General features: G+C 39.8%; 1 protein-coding gene across 1 annotated transcript in view; it reads left to right on the top strand.

Annotated features, from left to right (window-relative positions):
• Positions 1–3,965: 3,965 nt before the first annotated feature.
• LOC149254410 (large ribosomal subunit protein eL13z-like) overlaps positions 3,966–22,800 on the top strand; it is a 39,242-nt gene continuing 20,407 nt past the window's right edge. Inside the window, exon 1 of the mRNA XM_089460149.1 lies at positions 3,966–4,125. The gene's annotated coding sequence lies outside the window, so the exon portion shown is untranslated. The remainder of the gene's footprint in view (positions 4,126–22,800) is intronic.

The raw sequence follows: 22,800 nt of genomic DNA, 5'->3' as shown, positions 1-22,800 counted from the left end.
ATCACATTCAAGTAGCCAAGCCCTAAATAAACCTTTGGCTTTGATACCATGTTAAAATTACCGATGAGAAATAAATTTATCGAGAGAATATTAAAACAATAAGCTAGAAATTAGAAAACATAAACACAATGCACATAATGTTTATCTTGGAAAAACCCAATCCAGGGAAAAACCAATTAGCATAATTCGCTTATTTCCTTGGCCAAAACTCAACTAAGTGAGCCTTCACCACTCACCTCCCTTGCACCCTTACAGTGGAGTCTTTTTAAGCCTTTTAAAGGCTTCATTACATGCAACCCACAGGAAACTAAAATCACGCGCCCAAAACCACCACTGTTTGATCGAGCAACTTTGACTCTTTCATCTAGTCAAGTTTTACCTGACATATAATGTGTAATCAATAATAGAAAGTGGTTTTATTGAAGAAGGTCCACTAGGTAATTGATGTAGTCTCATTAATGAATACCCACCGTGTAGTTAAGGTTTGGGATAATATCATCTATTTATAGTAGTAGAAGCCATGTAATTGGGTGCCACATTATTAATATTGTTTTGGGGCTCTTACTCAATTCGAAATTGCCCCCTCGAAAAGACAAGTGAACATTACTTCCTACTTAGAATATTAATAAAGGTTTGGTTATTGTTGTTTCTTCATCCTTTGGTTTCATCTTATTGCTTTCCACCTTTACACTTCTATGAATACTAATCTAGGTTTTTTCTTTCAACTATTAAGGGACACCACAAGTGGTATCATAACACTTTCACATGCCAATATGCACCCAAATTTTAGATTTCTTTTGTTTTTTTTAAGAAGGTTAGAGATGTATTTTAGTGTCTTTAAACATAGATATTTATTGTTCAATAGGTAAAATTGAGGTTGGAAAGCATTCATGCAAGGAATACAAGTAGAGTCACCTATTTGGATGACCTTGTTGTAGTACCCTCCTCCCACATCTACCCAAGTAATGGCCCAACCGGGGTTAACATGTGACGAGAAGTTACTATGATATGATTCAACCTCCTAAGTCACCTTAAGGATGTGGAACTGACAGAAACACACCATACATACCTTACACATCAACAACATGACTCCCAGGAACCATCCCAAGCACTCAGGTAACCAACCCCTGGGTTCCACTGAGTTTTTAGACCATTAAACCCTTGGTCACTCCCTTGATATGGACAAGCATGTGTGCATGAGCCCCCAAACGCTCCCACAACATGAGTATGCATGTGTCCAGGGACTTTTCTGCCCAGGGTTGTGCCTGCATCTCCGGGATTTGGGTCACTGTTTCAGGCCCAAAGCTCAGGACATTGGCCAAAACTAAATGCCACTTTCAGAAATGAAAGATAACAACAGAATACTGATACACATACAATTACTTGAACAAGGACTTGACTGGACCCCTACTAGCCATGACGGGGATTTCATCAAACATGTCACAATTACGTAATCTACAGGTTTAAACAACAGATCTGAGCATAGGTGTCTCATACTCATCTGAGGATCGCTAAGAAGAATTGATGCCTCAACACATTAGCTGCAATTTCATCCATTAGGCCATAAATACATTGTTCATTCATTTATGAGTAAAAACATGATGAGAGCCATGCATAGCCATTATCGTAATACATGTTCATAACCAACATAATAACAACAAAAATACAAAGGAAACAATAATCATATCATCCACTTATAAACCAATATAATACTCAAGAAATAACGAGGAGAAATAACCTCATATTAATGATGCAAAGGCCAACCAATCGTGGGACTTCCACGAACCACTCGACCGTAGACATGGCTGAGCCAAATCTCTCTTTAGCAAGTCACCCCCATGCCATATTATAAGCATAACTGTGGGACCTCATAAAACACATCAATCAAAACCATTCTAGAGGCCAAAGCACCTCAACCCATCAAACAATGACTCCACTTCACGATCAGACATCACAAAACCATCACCAAATTGGTCTCTACCCAAGCCTTCTAGGGCTCCAGAGCGTTGTTCCAACCAACGCTTCTAGGACTAGTAACTCAACCCAGCAAGGGCTTCCAAAGCATTTGTCCAACCAAGGTTTCTAGAACTAATAACTCAACCCAAGCTATTAAAGGGCTTCCAGGAACTAATAACTCCACCCAAGCTAAAGGAAACATGAAAACTAACCAGAAAAACAAAGAAATGAACCCACAACACCTTGGTTATCCAGGAAATGACAAGGCTAGGCAAATCCATTGTTAATCCAGGCAATCCTCCATGCCAGCGATAGATCGTGACCAATAAACCATATGCATATGCCATGCATGCCAAAACTAGTGAGGAAAACATACATGCAACTCGGTACCTGCAAGAAAAACCCATTGTAGCTGCTGATCCCGATGTCTTCTTGTGCTTTCCTGCTCTTCCTTTGCCTTCTTGCTCCAAAACTCCAAGTATGCCACACTATCCAAGAGTGCTCCAAGAAAACTCTAAGTGTCCAAGAGTATGAGAGAGGGAGAATAGAGAGAAAGAGCTCCAAAACTGAACTGACAAAAGTCCGTGAACTGATCCTTAGAAGCCTTTTTATTAATGAGGCCTCTATTTTCTTCGTTTTCCATTATTTTCCTTCATTTTCCTCCTCACATGCAACATGTGACCTTTCATCTCTCTTTTCTCCTAATTTCCATTATTTTCATAAATAAATGTGCCAAAATGCCATTTTGCCTTTCCCAAGCCTTTGCCGTTGCCTTTGCCAATTTCCTTAGCCATAATAAACCAATGAACGCCCACACTAGGATGTCTTGCCCAACATTCAACTTGGAATAAGTGTCCCATCAACCATGGTTATTATTTTACCTTTATTAACTTTTATTACATGGAATTTTCACGAGGGCTGTTACACTTGTACACCTCTGTTGGTACTTGGAAAGTAGTGTTGCATTAGACGTATCTTGTATATGAATTCAATCTTCCATGTACCCTCGAGTATATTAAAAGCCCCTTAGATGCACTAGAAACCATCCTTACATAAACTTGTTAGTCACCTTGTTGCAATAGTACACCAAGAATAACACTTCAAGAGATCACTCTCATATTATAGGGCATATGGTAGTATGGTTAAGGGTACCATTTAGCCTCCTTAGTTAACATCGTGAATGACCAACAAAGCACTATTGTTGGAAACCCTCATGTGTACTAAAGAACTTGACACTCCTTTGCTCTTTAGACCTTGCAAGCCCTAACTTGTGTAACATAGAAAGGAAATTCCTACATAACTTGGAGTATAAGGAATTTAAGATTTTCGTTAGTACAAAACTACTTAGAGAGGAGTAAATACTCTTGCACATGGAAAGAACCCTCAATATATAGATCAATATGTGAGAACTATCTCAAAAGATTCCTCTTATAACATTGATCACCAAACCCTTAATAATGACCTCTATCCACAATATCATCTCACGATGTTAGATTACATTAATCTTCTTCCTTGATAACCCTTCCAATGATCCTGAAAATCACATGCCTCAAACTAGAAACATATATTCCATAAAAAAATAAATAAATAACTTAATAATAACAATAATGAATCTTTTAAAATAATTATATTTTAATTTTTATTCCTAACGTTTTAAATGGATACTATACTCATATTAAGTGAAACTTAGAAAAACCAAAAAACAAACCAACATTATTAATCAGTAATAACATCATACATGTTTATAGACTAGATGGGACTTTACCTGCCTAGTTAAACATATCCACATGGAAAAGTTCGTAAAGATAGCGCATTTTATTGACTTATAATATAATACATCAATTTTTGAAAAGTTAAATATTGGTTAAAAAGAGATGAATTTATCTCCACATCTTACTGGGAAATGTGTTCTTTGTCTCTCCCTGTCGTCCTGTAAAACTTTCAACTAAAATTTAACGTATAAATTATTTGTAATAAAATAGAACCCATGAAATGATTGAAAAAAATTAAGTAATTTTAGGGTTAGGATCTTTGTATAAACAATCGCTTTGGGTCGCCTGAAGCTTTCTTTAGGCTCTGTGTGAGCCACGGGGGAGCCGGGGAGAGCCGAAGTCAGGAAAGGGCAATCTTTTGCAGGCATCAGAAAGAGGAGCAGCGGAGATCTGCAAGGTATGCCTTCAGGTTCACTTTTGACTAGTCTGATACACAATGTAGGTATGATGATTGTTGATAGTCGTATTCTCGCATTTGTATTTAAAAAACCCCGGAAGGTTTCCTTTTATAAAACCCGCGATTGCCGTTTCCCTTTTTCATTGCTAGTTTTTGGTAACATAGTTTTTACTTGGATCTGCATTGTCATTAAAATAAACTAATGTCATTAAAAGAAACTCATGTCCCGATCCCGTAGCAGCATTCATTTTCTTTTGGATTTTGTCACGGTAAAGAAATCACTCTTCCATCCCCTACGTTGGATTTGTAGATAGTGGCAATGGTGCAGATTGTGGAGGGCTGCTAGTTTTCTAGATAATCCCCTTCCCATCCCATACGTTAGCGTTGTGCGTGTTAGATGGTCTGTTGTTTCCTAAAACGCTCCATGACATCGGATGTAGTTCATTTGCAGAACAGCATGTCAGCTGGCTTTGTACACCTACCTTTTTTAGTTTGCAACATGGTACGTTGCAATAGGGCTGAGATAGCTAGGAGTTGTAATCGAAAGGGGTGTTCGATATAGTAATCCACCATTGGGTTGCATTGCTATGGGTGGCAACCGTGAACGGGCATGTAACTCAGTGGTAAAACAACTTATTGACTGGTGGCGGGTCCTAGGTTGAAGGATTCCAGGTTCGATTCTAAAATTCCCACTCTTTAGTTTTCAACATCGCCAGGTGGTGTTCGACTGTTGGTGTCCACTAAGTAAACTATTATCGAAGCCTTTCTAAAATGTTCAATTCGATGGATGAATACAGACTTTTTGTTGACTGGTAAGGTTGTTCGTCATGAAGGGGCATGTGGCTCACTAGTAGAGCAGATCATTGGCTATGGGCATGTCCCAAGTTCTTACACATCTTTAGTTGGCTGGTAAGGTTGTTGATCATGAATGGGCATGTAGCTCACTTGTAGAGCAGATCATTGGCTGTGGGCATGTCCCAATTTCTGGGTTTGATTCGAAGCCTATCCAGTTTTCAGTATTCCCCTGCCCTCTTGACCGCTGTGTTTATTATGCAAATTATCACTCCAGGCGGTAAAGATGCTGGAAACCAATAAGTACTTGCTGTAATGTATATCTTTCCATATTATAATCAAAATCAGAATTAAAACTCTTCGCTCTTCCTCGGAAAGATGATAAGTTTTAGTTGATAACGAAGTGGTTGACAGTAATGCACAACGACTCAATTAGATGTGTATTTGCATTCAGTTGAAAAAAATTGTTATTTAGTACTCTTTGTGCCATGTTAATTCCTGGAAATTTTTATGATGTATTTTTCATGCTTTATCTACAGAATAAGTAACTTTAGTGGGACTGGGTCACCTTCTGCTCCATGCTCAGGGAAAATTTGAACAGATGCCTAAGGGTAATAATTGGGCGAATCTTCTTTATATGTATAAAATTCCCCAGGCTAATATACATACAGCCGTAAAAATTGTTGGCTAATTTACTAATTCTAATGATTTGGTTAATCTTCGACAAGTTTACACAACTATAAAAATCCTTGGTGAATCTTCCATTGTATTTAACAACCATAAAAGTTCTTGGTGAATTGTTTGATATAGTATAAAACCATTTCTAATTTCTACCATTTTTTAGCATATGAAATAAGAACTCTAATCCAGTTTGGATTCCTCTATAATATCATATTGTTATTTTGAAGGGAACTACCTATACTCGCTTGGGTAGAGAGAAGTCAAATGACTGATAAAGGCATCACTTTTGTTGTTTAAGGTTCCTAACTTGGACATATTGGTTTACAATCATCCAGTGACATCGAGGAAGTTTGATGAAGATAAATCTATCCTTATCTTGAGCTATTTGCAAGTTGAGAGATGAACCTTACTAATAAAGGGTGAACAAAATTAGAAATGGCAATTCTTGAAAGGTTTCTCACAAATACTTATCAATTCTATGAGGCACCTTGCCCAAGTAAATTTGTTAAACATTTATGTTGATACATGGAAAATGCCATTTTTTGTTCACAAAATGTTTTTGTAAACGATAGCAATAGAAATGATATTAGCATAATCTATGCCTGGGGCACAACAATATACAACCAATGTTTAGAGAGCAGGTTTTTCATGGATGATTCAAAACAATTGTAATCCTATTAGATCCTTTGCACCAAAATCCTATAACATACATCCATAGATTTCTAAATGTGTACTTTTTAAACCGAAATCGAGAATTTATATCATATTGAAATGTTGTGTTGGTGTCACAACAAATACATTAGAGATACCTATATTAAAGTCTGATACAAAAATTGGACAATAGGTCAAAAAGAGGAATTCCTCTACTGTCCTTTTTAGATCTAGATTGTTAGCTATTCAAGAGGATTTTGATCCATACATTGTTCCATTGATACATTCTCCAAAAACTCCTACAAGCTGACAAAATTTACATTTCATTCACAGAGTTAGAGATGTTTATATGCCTCCCTAGGGAGAGGGTTCACTTGTTGAGTAGGATTAGTCAAGTTCAGATCTGGGTTGTACTTGGAGCTGACACAAACCGAGTTGTCAGATGCAGAGGGCTGGTCAAGCTTTATCTTCTGGTTCATGTCCTTAATCTGGGTTCGCAGGCTAGCCATCTCGTCCTCCATTTGGTTAATTTTAATCTTCATTTCATTGATCTGGTCCATAGAGAAAGTGAAGGTGGCTGCCATCTGATTGTATTTGAGTTTCATTCATGATTTCAGTCTGCAGTTCCTGCATGTCCAATTCCATATTCTTCCTCCCTGATTTTCTAAACATAATTTCTAAAATTCTCTCTTCCCCCCTGCTGAGTTGCCCTCTGTCACCCAGAAATTGTCCGCCTGAGGGAGTCCACTCCCTAAATGCCCAACAAAGGATGAGCCACAAAATCCACGCCCTAAGACCAAAGACTGATATGGAGAAAAACAAGCAAGAATCAAAGCTCTGCAAACTTGGTATTATCTACTCATCTACAGTATGTATGTACTTCCTTTTTATGTATGATCAGAAGAAGTTCCAGCAGTTTTGAAATAGGTAGAAAGGGGGTATCTTTCTGTAGTGACAGATGTAAGGCCAGATTTTTGCCCTTAATTTTCTACGGCCAGCCAACACTTGCTTGCTCTGGCATATACAGAAATTTCCTTAGATACAAGTTCCAACATTTTAAATCTCATGTTACATAACAGCTAGAATATGCTTAATTATCTTTTTTTTTTTCCTTCTACCAAGAAAAATACTTTATATTTTCTAATATCAAGTAGAATTCAAAATATACACAGAACGATTTTGACATGTCAAGAAAGAGTACTGTATGTACCAGATAGACGCTTATGACATGCAGCCAGTATTGTCAATAGTACATTCCAGCTTTTACAGATACCTCAACTGGTTACAGAAAGTAACAGTACATCGAGACTCTGAGAGTAACCTTCAGAAAGACACCAGTATTATCCAAAAACAAAAAGACCAAATGACCTCCTCCTGAACCTGTTAACCAACAATCAAGGGATAAAAGACTGTATTTCTGGGATGTGCTCCTCACCTTGGAATTCTTTGCAAACCAAAAGGCCTTCATGTAGAGCAATCAACTCCTTTGAAAGAGCTTCAGACTGAAGATTAAACTCTTGATAGACATGTTCTATGGAGATTGATTCAAAAGTTTCCTGTAACTCTGGGATTCTACGCTGCCAAGGTAACATAGCTATAATATTTAGGTGAGCTCTCCCTATAAACCAATCTACGACTAACTTGGAGTCACCCACCATTTATAAAAGTCTTATTCCTTTTTCTTGAGTAAGTTTAATAGCACCCCAAGGGCTATATTCTCAGCCCAATTATTAGTGCCAATTCCACTCCTAGTTTAAAATGAAAAAAATGATCAGAGGTCAGATGTAACACAATACCATCTCCACAACTGCCTGGAATCCCCTGAAAAGCACCATCAAAATAAGTTCATGCTATTAACTGGTTGAACCAATGTTGCTTGGGAGCGGGAGCGGGAGCGAAAACGGGAGCGGGAGCGACCATTTTCAGAAGCTCCCGGTTTGGGAGCGAATTCGGGAGCGATTTTTTAAAAATATATATATTTTTTATATTTTTTAATTTTTGATACATATATGTCAACAAAAACATGTAGAATGATGAAATAGACATAAAAAACATAAAAAAACATAGATTGATCATTGAACCATATCACATCAATCATCTAGAAATTATAATCGTCATCAACCATGTCCACAAGTTAGTAAAATACATATTACAACTGCAACATATTGAGTCTCATGAATCAGGATTCATCAAATTCAATCTTAAAGTTTCAACTTCAAGCTTTCAAAATTGAAAATTCAATAACATTTATCATCATTGATCACCAAAGTTGTACTTGTAAGCTAAGTTTAACCATTACAAGAAGTAATATCTAAGATATTTCTAAGTCCTAACTTCTAATTGTTAACATGATATGAAATGTTGTAAATTTATAAAATGAAACATGAATAATGGAATGAAATGAAACAACTTTAGTCTTTCACGAAGCATCATATTAATAATTCACAATCATTACCAATGAGTTATAATTGCCAAGGCCCAACTTCAAACTTCAAATTTTCATTGTCACAGTGATATATTGTTTACAAAAAATATCATTATGATATGAAAGAGTCAAGAGTCAAGAGTCAAGGACTCAAAACTCAACAGTTATGAAAACTAAAGTCTAATAGAAACTAAAAAAGACAAGTAAACTGTAAATCTACATGTGGCCCTTGCCACGAGAGTCTCCAGGAGTATAAGCAGGTCGTGGTGGTCTTCTAGGAGTCTCCCGCACAGACCGACGACCAGAACTAGAACCTCCACGTGAGGGTGTAGATGGAGGTGGCGACAGCAAAGGAACAAGACTCGGACCTCGAGCACTGCTACTGGATGGTGGAGGTGGCATGGCTGCTTCATCTTCATCCCTTACAAGTTCCTCTTCCAGTTCTTCAATATGTACAATGCCATCTTCCAAATTGTCATCCTCTGGGTGATTGTCCCAAATTTTATATGTGGGATCCTCATAAGCCCGATCACAGTAATGACTCAACAACCTCAAGTTGTAGTGCACATAAACCAAGCTTTCTGCTCGGTTTTCATTGAGTCTGTTTCTTTTCACATTATGTATGTAGCTGTAGGTGCTCCAACACCTCTCTGCAGAAGAAGTATTTACAACCTGTGAAAGAACTTTTTTTGCCAATTTTGGCAAAAGTCCCTGGCCGCCATATGTTTCCCACCATGTGAGAGTATCAAATCTATCTCTGTCATCCATTGCATGGAAGTTACCATACAAACCAGTGCCACTGAAGTATTTGCCTATTTCAAGGCGCACAGCTGCACATTCCTCCCTGTCAGGTACCAACTTTTCTAATGCTTCCAAATATCCTTTAGTTACCTCTGGATCTAAATGGGGTTTGGTCCTAGCCCCACCCCCTGCTGCAGGTTGGCCCAACCAAGATGTAGAGTAGTATTTTGGTGTAAGGATATACGCCAAGCAATGTAGTGGAAGATTAAGCCTATTCCACCGTTCACACACACAATCATGAATCAGTTTGTACAAGTTGGGATCTCTATTATGAACAATATCTTTTATTTCCCCCAACATGGTATCCATTTGCTCATACACCTCGCCAATCATTGGTTTGTCTATATCTGCAAACCGAATCATGTGATAAATTGGCTTGGTGAAATCCAATACCTGCCTCACACTTGTCCAAAACTGCCCATCAAGAGCGGCCTCCTCCACCATTTCAAAACCTCCCATGTCAGCTGCATTTGTAGCCCTTTCATTTAATACCTGCCAATGTGGATTTGATAGTAGATACCATGCTAGCTAATGCCTCTCTTACCTTCAAAAGGCGCCTGAAGGTGAGGTAATAGCTACCAAATCTGGTCTTCGCAATCTTCAACAACTCCAATCTCGAGTGATTGCGGAAAAGGCCATGGGTATTGCTATGATTTGTAATAAATTTTATCATTTGTTTGCCTTTCTTGTACAAATCACCAATCCATTGGTATTGTTCATTTTTGTTCTTGACAATATCATGCAACAGAAGGTTCAATGTGTGAACCAAACATCCAGACCAAAATATGTTGGGGTATTTATCCTCAATAATTGCTCCCGCTGCCTTACAATTAGGAGCATTATCAGTGATGACTGGGATGACATTGTATGGGCCAATACTCAAGTAATGCTTCTGCAATGTTGATGGTGGTCTTGAACTTGTCTGAGTAATCATGTGCAGTTAGAAAGATGGGACCACTAACAGACACAGCAAGAACACTTATCAATGGCTTGCCTTTTACATTTGCCCATCCATCAAATACAATGGACACCCCATGGTCAGTCCAAGAACTTGTCATTCTATTCAAAGAATGTGATATTTTTGCTTTTTCATGATCAAGGCCAACGGTTCTTGCCTTGTCATACCCAGGGCTCTTGTATCCTTTAGGGGCATCATTTATGGCAGAAACCATTTCGTGCCAATAAGGTGAGCGAAGAACATTGAATGGTATCCCACATGCATAGAGAAACCTGTAAACCTTTGAATCCACATCATTCCTACACCCCTCATCAAGGAAATCTGATATGGTTCTACGTCTTAAAGATGATGACCCTGTGCCTCCATATCCACTGCCTTGGGAGGACGCTGAAGGAGTTCTTTGTGAGTGTGAGCTTGGTTCAAAGAAACCCCTTGATTTTTGTGATCTGTATTGGGCTTCCTCCTCTTCCCTTATGTATTTGGCTCTATCCGCTGCTGACACCACTGTACAAGTTTTGATTCCTATTTGTTTGTCTCCATCCCATGGCCTTTTCCCGCAGAGGTGTCTTCTAGCACGGGTGTATGAACCTGTGTAATCAGTGTTGCAATGGGGGCAATGAAATTTAGTGGTTCCACCCCCTCTCCCTGTTTCAGCCCTGTTAACATATTTCCACAATGGAGTTTGGTCTTGTTTAGTTTTTTGAGGGTCATGTTCACCCTCCTCCAGCTCCTCCTCACCGGGGTTTTCACCAATTTGACTTTCTCCAGCTTCTTCATCCCCCTCTTCAGTTTGGCCCCTCCGTTTCCTACTCTCCAGCACCATAATAACCATAAAAGGGACCAGGAAGAGGAAAATGCCAAGAAATATAGCCAGGTCCATGGTGTTTGATGTTTGTAGGGTTTTGATTCTTGAATCTGCAAATTAATTTAATTTATTGGGATGAATTAATTTAATTTAAAATCATGATTTTTAAACTCAATAAACTAAATTACTACCTAACTAAATTAAACTAACTAAATTACTAAGTTACTTACCTCTGCAGGCTTGCTCCTCGCTCCTCGGCACTTGCTCCTCGCTCCTCAGCACTTGCTCCTCGCTCCTTTGCTCTTGCTCTTGCTCCAAGATCTTGCTCAATGAAGTGATAATGAAATTTTTTTAGGCCCATTGGGCTTTTAAAACAAATTATTATTATTATTATTATTATTTTTTTAAATTTTTTTTTTTTATTGTTTTGTTTTGTAAATTCGATATTTTTTGCTCTTGCTCTTGCTCTTGCTCCAAGCTCTTGCTCAATGAAGTGATAATGAAATTTTTTTAGGCCCATTGGGCTTTTAAAACAAATTATTATTATTATTATTATTTTTTATTGTTTTGTTTTGTAAATTCGATATTTTTTGGTGTCCGCGGAATTTTTTTCCGCCGGATCGCTCTCGGCGCTCGTCGAAACGCTCTCGAGCGTTTTTTTAATCCCCGGGAGCGATCGCTCCCGGGCGTTAAAAATCGCTCCGGGAGTGACGGAGCGATTGCTCCCTGCAACGCTCCCGAAAATGGCAGGGAGCGCAAATTTTTTTTCGGGAAAGCGCAAATTTTTTTCGGGAGCGCGCTCCCGAAAATCGCTCTCATCCGGGAGTGATTTTGGGAGCGCGCTCCGGAGCCGCTCTTGCCCGGAGCGCGATTCGGGAGCGGGTTCGAGGGGGGGGGGGCGCTCCCCCGCAACTATGGGTTAAACAAAGGTGCTCGAAGGGGGCCTGTCTATCTTTATAGTGACCTCCTTTTCTTTAAAGGCAGTTCGAACCTTGTGTGCTACGCACAAGGGGCATCCACCTTTGCCTTCGAATAAAGTTTGATTTCTTTGTAACCAAATTCTCCATATGACATAATAAAGAAGGTTCTTCAAGGGAGTTATTACTGATCTTTTTATTGGGGCCGTAAGGTCTTGGGCACACATACGGCATGGGACCCACTTTTACCTTTGGAAATACTGAGAGGGGGGTGAATCGGTGTTTCTTATCAATTAGTATATTTTTAATTCAACAAAGCATTAATTGTTATTAGCATAAGATAAACATAAACTTCATCAATACCATTCAATAATGCATAACAAATAGAGACAATAGACAATGGACAAATATTTTTAGGTGGAAACCCCTCCGGGACAAAAACCATTGAATGCTTCTTAATATTTGTCTTTCAAAGATTTACATCAAGTTCTTAGGATCCAACCTAAGGAAACTCCACTCTCCTGCCTTGCACCACCCAACCACCCTGATCAACCGATGGATCATGTTTCACAATTTTCAGACTCGATCCCCCTGTGCTCAATGAAATAAATAACATCAAATAAACTGTTGGCTTTAGTCGTTTTGTAATACTGGCACAAAGTCATCAACAGATGCAACAATTTCATATGTTCAACTATCAAAACCTAGCTGTCAATCCCAATGATGTACTTCAACTTCTGCAACTGAAACCCAACTCTGCTTGTTGTATAGATATATTTGTTAATAACCCTAGTAGTAGTACATCCAATCCACTAACACAATGATCTGAACTGTATCTGCTCAAGCATCACAATCTTGTAATATTGCAACTGCTATCACTGTTTACTTGTGCCCACGAGCACAAACCTAGATGCCACCAGTTTGACCTATGCCCAACTGTAAGTTTTATCCTTGACGAGCTTGGGATCATAGGATGCTGAAACAATATACTGTAACAAAACCCTAGTTGCTCATACCGGCATCATCAACTACTGCAAATGCTTCTGATCTCAATGCTTTTCCCAGTTCTTAATTTGGTTCAATAATGCTCTCAAAAATCATATTAAACCATATAGTAAACTAAGAATTCTACAAATTGCCTGATGTCTTCCAGTTCCCAATTTTGATCCAAATATATGACCATATCAAACCAAAAAGCCAAATTAATTACTCTACAATATATAAATTTCCATGCTCCCTCCAAATATAATATCAATCACCAACCTTTGTAAACTGTGCAACAAAATTGCAACCAAATAAAATATTTGAACATGGGACCCAATCTCTCCCTTACCATATTACATATGCACAGACAAGGTACTCATATGATATATCTAAAAAAAAATCAAAGTTTCACAAGGCTTCATCGAACAACAATATATTGAGTCACCAGGAAAAGCTGATTCCTCAACGTGCCTACGAGAGCATGTATGTGTCAATCTAAAGCTACGGTGGGGACCTTGTGCAAGAGCCACATTAACCCTTGAGATGTCGTGACTTGCTCCACTTTTTCAATTCAACACACTCGACAATCTGAAACATTCATGTCTTCTCCGTGTATTTAACCACAACGTTGGATCAATTCCACTTGTTCAGAACTTGGAACCAGAACAACCTCCGCCTTGAGTCCTGAGTGATATCGGCTTTCTAAATAAGAGTAATGCAGGGTAATAAAATAATAATTGTGCACAATGTCTTGGATCACAGTCGAGGTCGCAATTGAAGAAGGCCAATGTAATAGCTGAGTCTGCAATAATTGGAATGTTGCTCCTTTTTTTAAAAAATCGTTGCCCAAAGATCACAGGTGCACAGAAATACTGAATGCCTGTTCCAGATGAGGAGCGAATAAACCATTGAAATATAAGCCTTAGATTGCGTGGAATTTGTATCTCTGAAATGGAGGCTGAGTGGTGTCTCAGACCTTGAACACCACAATTCAACAATAATCATGTCTAGTGCCCTAATCTGCAACAGTAGATTCGATTGACTGTGCCAATAAATTTTTAGTAGTGCACACTTGTTCTAAAAAATTGAACGTTGCCAGACCGAGCCTCAGAGTGATGTACAGAAAGGGAACAAAGCCGCATAAAGAATAAAACACTACATCAACGAACAAATTAATTACTGAAATTTCATGCACTTGAAGGATCCATCGTAGATGATTAGGCCTCAACTATTCTAGATAATAGCATGGACTTTTAGATGCTCAGATCCTTAGATATGTAATGCAATCAATAGGGCCGAAACATAGAAGACCCTTGCTCCTTCCTTCAAAGCTTGGTCTTTTCAGAAATAAGGCCGAATGAGCTAGTGGTCTTGTAACAACCAAAAACCAATCTTTGTTGGCCTGTAATTATAAAATCTTGCCTCAGAGTAGAGGGTTGAGTCTTGTAAAAGATAACCAACGAATTCCAGGTGCCAAGATCAAAGATAAAACAACCCTACCCTTTAAACCCTCGCTGTTCAGAGATTAGGTTGGTCTTCAAGCCTATTGTTGAATAGCTTCTTCATCACAGGGCTGAAGATCAAACACAGAGTCAAATCCCTCAAGAGATGTATGTTTAAAAATTGCATTGCTTAGCGGTCAAATCAAATGCCTTTATATAGATTTTGAAGATCACATGAGAGGTACCCGAATTGTGTTTAGAGGGAATTAAAAATTCGAAACTCGAATTCTATGGAGCCAAAATACCTTTTGATGAGGCCAACCATTGATTGAGAGCCATTTGAAATTTGAACGACAAATACTTTGGAGCCACAATCCTTGATCTTTTTAATTAAATGATTAATGCCCTCAAAATAATTAATTTATTCTTAATAGGAAGATTTCATTTGACTTCATGATCTTATCAAATAGTGAGATGCCACATCATCAACTTTTGGGGGGTTTTGCCCACAGGATGGGCCCTTCATCTTCTAACGGGCATAACTCACAAACCATGAAGGCCCACGAGACGCTTCGCATATCAACAAAATCTCCATGAAAAGGAGAATCCAATGGCGAGGGTCTCCAAGGCACACTCACTGATCTGCTTATTCAGAAACCTCTAACAAGTGCATGGTATGTCCATCGTCCAGGGATTCCAAACCCTTGAGCTAGGTATGTCCATCGTCCAGGGAATCTAAACCCTTGAGCTAGGGTTTCTAGTGATCCTTCAATGGAACTTCCAACTTGATGCAATCTAGACAAATATAAAAACATTCATTAACACCACAAATATAAAAGCATTCAAAAACCATATTAAACCATATAGTAAACTACAAATTCTACAAATTGCCCAATGTCTTCCAGTTCCCAATTTTGATCCAAATATATGATCATATCAAACCAAAATAATTACTCTACAATATATAAATTTCCATGCTCCCTCCAAATATAACATCAATCACCAACCTTTGTAAACTGTGCAACAAAATTGCAACCAAATAAAATATTTGAACATGGGACCCAACCTCTCCCTTACCATATTACATATGCACGAACAAGGTACTCATATGATATATCTAAAAAAACTCAAAGTTTCACAAGGCTTCATCAAACAACAATATATTGAGTCACCAGGAAAAGCTGATTCCTAAATGTGCCTACGAGAGCATGTATGTGTCAATCTAAAGCTACGGTGGGGACCTTGCGCAAGAGCCACATTAACCCTTGAGATGTCGTGACTTGTTCCACTTTTTTAATTCAACACACTCGACGATTTGAAACATTCATGTCTTCTCCATGTATTTAACCACAACGCTGGATCAATTCCACTTGTTTAGAACTTGGAACCAGAACAACCTCCACCTTGAGTCTTGAGTGATATCAGCTTGCTGAATAAGAGTAATGCATGTAATAAAATAATAATTGTGCACAATGTCTTGGATCACAGTCGAGGTCGCAATTGAAGAAGGCCAATTTAATAGTTGAGTCTGCAATAATTGGATTGCTGCTCTTTTTAAAAAATCGTTGCCCAAAGATCACAGGTGCACAGATATACGCAATGCCTGTTCCAGATGAGGAGTGAATAAACCATTGAAATATAAGCCTTAGATTGCGTGGAATTTGTATCTCTGAAATGGAGGCCGAGTGGTGTCTCAGACCTTGAACACCACAATTCAACAATAATCATGTCTAGTGCCCTAATTTGCAACAATAGACTCGATTGACTGTGCCAATAAATTTTCAGTAGTGCGCACTTGTACTAAAAAATTGAACGCTGCCAGACGAGTCTCAAAGTGATGTACAAAAAGGGAACAAGGCTGCATAAAGAATAAAACACTGCTTCAACGAACTAATTAATTACTGAAGTTTCATGCACTTGAAGGATCCATCATAAATGATTAGGCATCAACTATTCTAGATAATAGTATGGACTTTTAGATGCTCGGATCCTTAGATATGTAATGCAATCAATAGGGCCGAAACAGAGAAGACCCTTGCTCCTTCCTTCAGAGCTTGGTCTTTTCAGAAATAAGGCCAAATGAGCTAGTGGTCTTGTAACAACCAAAAACCAATCTTTGCTGGCTTGTAATGATAAAAACTTGCCTCAGAGTAGAGGGCTGTTAAATTATGGTATGTTCTATGCTTAGAGTAGTTTACTTCTTTTCTTCTTATTAGCCACATATTAGCAATCACATATACATTAAGTAAAGTGCAGATAGAACATTAAACGATCAATAGAAAACAAGCCAAGACAAGAGACACAAGATGTGGCGGCTAGCCAGGGACAAACCCCAATGCGGGGAAACCCTTTGATCAAATCTTCTTTTATCTTCAATAGTTCAGCAGAGAGAAATAGTACAAAATCAGAATTCTGTAATTTTATATCAGTAGCAGCAAACCCTAGATCAACAAAGTCAAACTTGGTCAAACGAGTTGAAATTGACCTCCAATATGCTTGGTCAATTTCCAGTCAACTAGCCCTCGAACAGCCTGAAGAAACAACCCTTGAACAACCCCAAAACATAGTCAAACTGCTATTGACTGAAGTCAACATGCTGCCCAAAACTACGGTAGTCAACGCTGGTCAAAGTTTCAAACTTGTGAATGGTTTGCCTCGATTTTTGTGCCAAAATCTGCGGCCTGCCTAGGAGAGGCAGCCACACCAAAACCGCACCCTTGATGAGTCAACGCTTGGTCAACGCAGGTCAAAGAGACCTTCAGCAGCTTTTGCATCCTCCTTTCAGTGTCCTCCTTGCCCTAATGCATCCTCCTTCTTCCCACGTGTGAGCTGCTCCTTGTATAACCTAAAGCTAAGGAGAGAGAGGGAAGAATGAGTGAGATGAGATGATGAGAAAATGAATCAACCTCTCTTGTATTTATATGATTCACTCGGTATGTGTGCCACACATTTAACTGCTGGCTGACCTTGATAGTTTGTCAAGTAAATACAAATAAATTCATATCTCCATAAATACTTGTCGTAATCGGATGATCTTTAGATCAATCCTACACCTCTCGACAAGAGGAATTTAGGAAAAATATCAGCTGCCATAAATGAGGTGACCCACATGGAGTTTGGCCCTAGTTGCCAATTTTAACACTCCCTCTCAACTAGGGAGATCTCCATCTGCAATCCGTCTGACCATCGCTACTATTCCAGCCATCAAATGCACTGTCCTGCACTACTTGGCCCTGCTCTGCTCTGCTTGAACTATGAAGAAGAAGAAATGATTGAGGATGTATCATACCATCCTCCATTGACTTGAAGTCAGTCTCAGAGTTTGTCATACCACTCTCATTGATCCCAGATCAGTATCATCGAACCCAAATCAATGGAGGTCATCCTAACATAGGGAGTACAGTGGATACAATGATGCGTCCATCGATAGTACTGCTAATGGTCCCTAACCCCATTTCCCTACTCATTGATTAGATGAAAGGTACTTCCCATGAGTCCCAGACTGCATGGGTAGGATGCCTCGATAGGAGAACTAATCATCTTGTCCATAGGAGAACGAATCATCCTGTCCAACAGTTGCCACAGGAGAACTAATCATCCTGGCCCACAGGAGAACTAATCATCCTGTTCCACAGTCGCCACGGAGAACTAATCATCCTGGCCCATAGGAGAACTAATCATCCTGTCCCACAGTCGCCACGGAGAACTAATCATCCTGGCCCACAGGAGAACTAATCATCCCGTTCCACAGTCGCCACGGGGTGTCACAGGGGAAGGTTGAACCTTTCACCCTATACATAGTGCACCACCAGGGGATGGTGAGTCACCTTGTGGTCGCATGTCGCTCCAAGAAGTACCCCGTGCCCCCTGGAGCTCCCAGAGCTCAATACATCATACTCGACCCTCATATGAGGGTCTTTGAACGACACCAAGTCGTTCTCGAAAAGTCAAGAATTTGACCTTTCCCATGGACTTCGTCAAAATGTCGGCAACCTGTTCATCTGTATCGATATGTTGGAGCCTTATTGCTCCCCGCTGCACCATATCCCGAATATAGTGGTACCTGATATCGATATGCTTGGAGCGATCATGAAATACGAGATTCTCTGATAAACGAATCCTGCTCTGGTTGTCACACAGGATCACGGTGGTATCCAATGTAAATCCAAACAGCTCACTGAAGAGATTTCACAACCAGACTGCCTCACAAGAGGCCATACTAGTAGCAATGTACTCTGCCTCGGCAGTGCTCAAAGCCACCAACTTCTGCTTCCTGCTCATCCAGGATATTGAGGCAAATCCCAAAGAGAAACAACACCCAGAAGTGCTCTTTCGGTCCACCACATTGCCTACCCAATCAACATTGGTATATCCATGTAGTCTCACATCTCCGGCAGTGTATCTCAACCCATGAGTGATTGTGCCACGAAGATATCTCAACAGATTCTTGGCACCAATCCAATGTGAGCGGTGAGGCTCAACCATATGTTCACTCAATGTGTTGACTGCAAAACATATATTCGGACGAGAGTTCACCAAGAACATCAATGCTCTGATGAGTTGATGATACTTGGTAGCATTTCGTAAAACGGGTTCGGCAGCACTACCGCTTAACTTCTTGAAGTCAAGCTCCATCGGGGTAGTTACGGGCTTGCAGTCCACCACACTGAATCTCTCCTATATCTTCACCACATATTTTCCTTGAGATAGGAAAATCTCCCCAGGCTTTTGCCAAACTTCTAGTCCTAGGAAATAGTGCATCAGTCCTAGGTCCTTCATGTCAAATTCAGAAGCCAACTCCCTCTTACATTTGTGAATAAGAGGGTTTGCACATGTTAGAAAGAGGTCGTCAACGTACAACACCAGTATGAGAGGATTGTCATCTTTAACCTTAAAGTGAAGGTTAGGGTCGGCTTCACTCTTAGTGAATCCCAACTTCATCAAGTAGCTATTGATCCTCTCATACCATGCTCGGGGTGCTTGCTTCAGCCCATAGAGGGCCTTCTTCAACCTGCACACATGAGATTCTTGATCATGAATCTCAAATCCTTCAGGTTGCTCCACATAGACCTCCTCTTTGATCGAACCATGCAAGAACACGGTCTTGACATCCATCTGATGTAGGTTCCATCCTTGCGAAGCAGCAAGGGCGATGATCGAGCGAATGGTGGTATATCAGGCAACAGGTGCAAATATCTCGTCATAGTCTATAACTTCCTTTTGAGAGAAGCCACGAGCGACAAAACGAGCCTTATACTTTTCCGCACTTCCATCAACTGCATGCTTTATCTTGTAAAGCCATTTCGAAGTGACAACTACTTTGTCCTGGGGTTTGGGAACCTACGAATGACGAAGGCTCATTTTGGATGATCGTGCTCATGATGGTCAAGTATCCTTGATACTTGGTTGGCTTCTTACTTTCCCGGAAGGTTCCCCTAGGTGCAACGTGCCCTTCAGCATCATCAAGTGTCCCCCCAAGCCATGAAGGCCTCTTCCTAGAAGAGGAAGGCTCTTATGGAGGGGGATCAATAGGATCCATAGGTTCTTCCACAATGGGCATCGTCTCATTTTCCTTTTCCTTTGGTTCCATGGTGTCAGCTTCTTTAGATCCTCTTTGAGTAGGAAGACTGTCAACTTTGCTAAGAGCCATATCTCCGTCAAAGGTGACATCATGGCTAATCTCGATTTCCCTTTGATCAGCCACATAGATTCTATAGCCCTTAGTGTTTTCGCTATAGCCCACGAAAATATACTGGACTTCTAAAAATTCTAAAATGAGATACGCTAGGTTTCTTACCAGTGAACGTCTCTTCGGGAGTCTTGGAACTCAATGCTTGATGAGGGCATCGATTTTGCACATATACGACGATATTCGCAGTTTCGGCCCATAGAAACTTCAGAAGTCTTTGATCATGGAGCATAGCACGGACAACTTCCACAATCGTACGATTCTTCCTTTCCGCCACACCATTTTGCTTAGGAGTATATGGTGTTGTAGTCTCCCTCTTAATGCCAGTCTCTTTGCAAAAGTCATGGAACTCAATGGATTCATACTGAGTCCCATTATAGTTCTTAAGATCTTGATCTTCTTTTCGGTTTGATTCTCGACCAAGGCTTTGAAGTGACGAAACCAAGTGAACACTTCATCCTTCTTTTTCAAGAAGTATATCCAGGTCTTGCGAGAATAATCATCTGTAAAAGTGAGGTAATATAAATATCCTCCCAAAGAGTTCACAGGCATCATACCAGATATGTCTGAGTGAACCAACTGCAATATATCGGAGGTCTTGCTTTGGCTTGAGGGGAATGGTCCCCTTTTGAGCTTCCCTTCGGCACATCCAGGACATACACCTTCTTGCTCTACTTGGAACTCGGGCATCCTTGTCACCATTTGTCTTGCATTGGGTAGAGCTTTATAATGAAGGTGAGCAAACCTTCGATGCCATAGTTCGGACTGAAGTGATGTGTCACAAGACATGACACCCAGCGTACTTCCTCTGACTTGATATAATGAATTGACTCGAAACCCAAGAGTGAAAGCTTCCTTAAAATTCTTTTTCCATACACATACCTTGCCATCAATGAAGGTTACCTTGTAGCCTTTGTCCTCCATTCCCGAAACAAACACCAGGTTCTTTTTGAGATCAGATACATATAAGACTTCTTGCAAATGAATTGTATTACCCTGATTCAATTGAAGAGTGACATTCCCTACGCCTTTCACGGGATATTTTGCGTTGTCCCCAAGAGAAATTTCCAGGTTGGTCTCTTTTTCTATCAAATTGGAGAGAGCTTCTTTGTAGCTAGTGAAGTGCCTTGAGGCACCACTATCAATAAGCCAATTTCCTAGTGAGTTTGAGGGAGCAGTAGTAGAGAGGGCTGCTGGTAGACAATATTCATCTTGCTTATTGTTAACAACATTAGATTCATACTTGGAGTTTCTTGCCTTCTTGAAGGGTTGTCCTCTTCCTTGATTTTCGACATTTCTTTTACCTCTGCCATTGGACCTGCCATTCCTTTGATTGCCTTGAGAGTGATTTTGGTCATCGTCATGGTGTGAGTCCCTTTTATCAGGGCACTCCCTCGCATAGTGGCCCATTTTTTTGCAATTGTAACATTGACCTTTTCTTCCACCCTTTGGTCCAACCTTTCCTTTGGATTTAGCCCCAGAATTGTTTCTTCTTTTAGCATGAGAAGAAAAGGCAGAGGGATGGCCTTTAAATTCGGGCATTTCTTGCTCTTCCATCCTTGTTTCTTCTTGAATACGTCTAGCCATCAATTCCTCAAATCCTGGGATGACATTATTGTTGAGAAGAGTAGTCCTGAATATATACCATTCAGGTGGCAGTCCTCCAAGAGTTGTGATAGTCATTTCCCTGTCAGGAACTACTTCGCCAATAGATAGGAGATCATTCTTGATCTCGTTGATCCATAAGAAATATGCTTGCATACTCTCATCTTTGCCCTTCTTAATTTCCTTCAGTCTATTTCTAAGGAACAAAACTTGATTTGCATCATTAACTTTAAATAAACTCACCAGTCTATCGTAGATTTCCCTGGAGGTTGTCAGCTCAGAATAATAGGCCACCAGGGGCTTGTCGATAGAGTCCCGGATGATCTTCCTTTCTTTGACTTCTCCCTTGGACCACTTGCTTTTGGCAGCAACGGATGCATTTGATGGAGGCGCAACAGTATTGCCTCTCACATGGTCCAACACTTCTGATCTTCTAAAGTTAGATTGAGAGACATCTTCCATCCGTGATAGTCAGATTTCTCACGGAGCTTGTCTTCGGCGGGGAAGAGTGTTGAGGACCCCATGAAGTTTTTAGGATAGCCTTGCCAACCTTCTCTTCGGAGATTGCTCTTGCTCTTGCTCTTACTTGGGTTTTGTCTTCACCTCAGCTCTGATATGATGTTAAATTATGGTATGTTCTATGTTTAGAGCAATTTACTTCTTTTCTTCTTATTAGCCACAGATTAGCAATCACATATACATTAAGTAAAGAGCAGATAGAACATTAAACTATCAACAGAAAACAAGCCAAGACAAGAGACACAAGATGTGGGGGCTAGCTAGGGACAAACCCCAATGCGGGGAAACCCTTTGATAAAATCTTCTTTTATCTTCAATAGTTCAGCAGAGAGAAATAATACAAAATTAGAATTCTGTAATTTTATATCAGTAGCAGCAAACCCTGGATCAACAAAGTCAAATTGGT

The sequence above is a fragment of the Pinus tabuliformis genome, chromosome 7 (genome assembly GCF_031772625.1).
Source record: "Pinus tabuliformis cultivar Carrire ecotype Pingquan chromosome 7, CPIR1, whole genome shotgun sequence".
In the NCBI taxonomy this organism is placed as follows: domain Eukaryota; kingdom Viridiplantae; phylum Streptophyta; class Pinopsida; order Pinales; family Pinaceae; genus Pinus; species Pinus tabuliformis.
Note: the sequence above shows the minus strand (reverse complement) of the source record. Positions and strands in the feature narration are given on the sequence as shown.